The sequence below is a fragment of the Geospiza fortis genome, unplaced genomic scaffold (assembly GCF_000277835.1).
Source record: "Geospiza fortis unplaced genomic scaffold, GeoFor_1.0 scaffold121, whole genome shotgun sequence".
In the NCBI taxonomy this organism is placed as follows: domain Eukaryota; kingdom Metazoa; phylum Chordata; class Aves; order Passeriformes; family Thraupidae; genus Geospiza; species Geospiza fortis.
Genome location: NW_005054346.1, coordinates 2757985 through 2760237, shown reverse-complemented (window position 1 = coordinate 2760237; position 2253 = coordinate 2757985).

Here is a 2253-nt window from a genome sequence, read left to right as displayed (position 1 = left end):
AGACTGATTACAGAGTGCCATTAAATCCCAGGATCTGCTTGTGCACCACTGCCTGTCGTCCTTCCCCTCTCATATCATGAGATCAAAACCTCATCTTGCGATATGCTTGGCTGAATGACACGTGCTAAACATCTCTTTTCCTTCGGTTTTGATGCTTCAAGGCAAGAGTAAAAGATGCAAAAATTCTAAAACAATGGGCCAGAACTGAGCAAGTTTGCAAATATATGTACCAAACTTTGCTATGTGACAAATGATTTGTGTTTCAAGTTGTCCTGCCAGATCAAACTATGAGCAACAGGATACCCTCAAGGGATACTTTTTGCCATAGAACCTGCTTATAAGTGAAATGGTAGTCAGCAATTTACCCTCCACCCATGTGGTAAAGGATATTACATTAAGTGCACAAAATACTAGGAGGAAGGAAAGTATGTAAATGGTGCAACTAAGTGACTAAGTATAAGATATTTGCATGTAAGAGACCCGTGCTTATGAATAGATGGATTTAATAGGATTTGCTTTAAAAATTTTTCTCTCTCTTTGTTTTTCAATTTAGAAATTGCTGGTCAGGTCCTCTTCAGTTTTACTCTCAAAAAAGAACAAAACAGTTTTACAAAAGAAAATTTTCACCACTGTTATGGACAATATTATATTAGCCATGAACAGTACTTCCCTTCTGTGAGTGCTCTCCTAGTTATTATAAAAACCACTGGTTTCCCTGAATACAGAACTTTAAATATAAAGTCAGAGGAGGCGTATCTCCTGTTGTTTGTAGTAATGATCACCTCTGAACTAACTGCCCATGCACCGAGGCGTAAATTAAAAATAAAAGTCTGACTCTGTGACAGCAGCAGAGGGAAGGAGCTCCCATCTGCACCTTGCCTGCCTGCAGCCAGTGCAGTGAAATGCACTGAGATCCATCACAGACAATGCCATGGTAGTGAGGGGCAGCTGGCCCTGGTCAGGGTCACCACCTCAGGAGTACCAGGGGACCGCCTGGATGGGAGGGAAAGACAGCCAGGACTTGTGGCTTTGGGTGGAGCAGCACACAGGAGAGGTTTGCAGCTTGACAGCCTGAGCAACCAAAGTTCATGGAATGGCTAAAGAAATGGAGCAGGCCAGTAGCTTTACAGAGCATATGGTCCTGATGGCTGCAAGGAGGGCAACAGCAATAACCTATTTAGGGCTGGACATGGTGGAAGTGGTAGTAGGATGGGGATGGAAGTTCTTACTTAAAAAGGTACTGTGGCTTTTCATACTGCTAGAGCCAAGTCAGTCCAGAGTGTGCCAAGGAGAGAAGGCACTCCACCTTCATGAAATACCTCTGCTAGCCCTCCTGTTCAGCTCTCTGTCACTGCTCCAGTCAGAGGCTGCTCCAGCAGAGCTGCTCAACAGGCCAGAGGAAAACTTTGCACCTCAAAACCACACAGACTCTCCCTCCTCATTTCCAAAGGTAAAAGTCCTTCTCTGGCCCAGCAGCCTAAGACAGGGATGATCTGCTCTCCAGCTTTTATTTCTTGCTCCTGGCAAAGAAGGAGAACAGAATTCCTCGTGAACCACGTGCTGGCAGTGGTGACCCAGTGCTGACCATGTGTTCTGTGCCCTGGCATGAGAGAGCAATGCTGACACCCACTGAAGGCTGCTCACCTGAACAGAGCCCTGTGAGACAGGGGCGCACCCCACCTTCCAATTAGAGCCTGGCACACTGATCCTGTGCAAAAGTCTGAGACCCTGACCCTGCCAACATCAAGTCCTCTGTGACTGAGCCAAGCTGGAGCCATGGTCAAGAATTTCCTGAAACACTTTTTACAAATATCACTAACCACACTTCAGCCCCCTCCTCAGCCCACAGAACTCCTGCCAGAAACCCATACGTGTATTTTTGCACACATAGGTAAGCCTAGTAAATTCAGTGGGACTGCTCCCCTGCACAGCAGTGCGTACATTCAAAGAGTTGGGAGAACACCAATCACTGCTTCCCTTTTTTGGTCTCATTTCCTAAACAAAGGAAAAATAAGGGTGATGGACAGACGCTGGGAAAAGTCCATTTACTGAATTAGGTGTTATTAAGAGAGTGAACATTTGTGGTACCTGCCCCTGTAGTTAACATGGCCCAAAAAGTACTCAAACACAGTCCAGGGCAGCAAGAGTTTTGCTTGTTGAGGAAGTTGCATTGTAGAAGTAGTATTTAATTTATTAATTAATAGCTTTGAGCAGTATGAGGATGGAGGTGGAGATTATTAATATTTCTTCTTA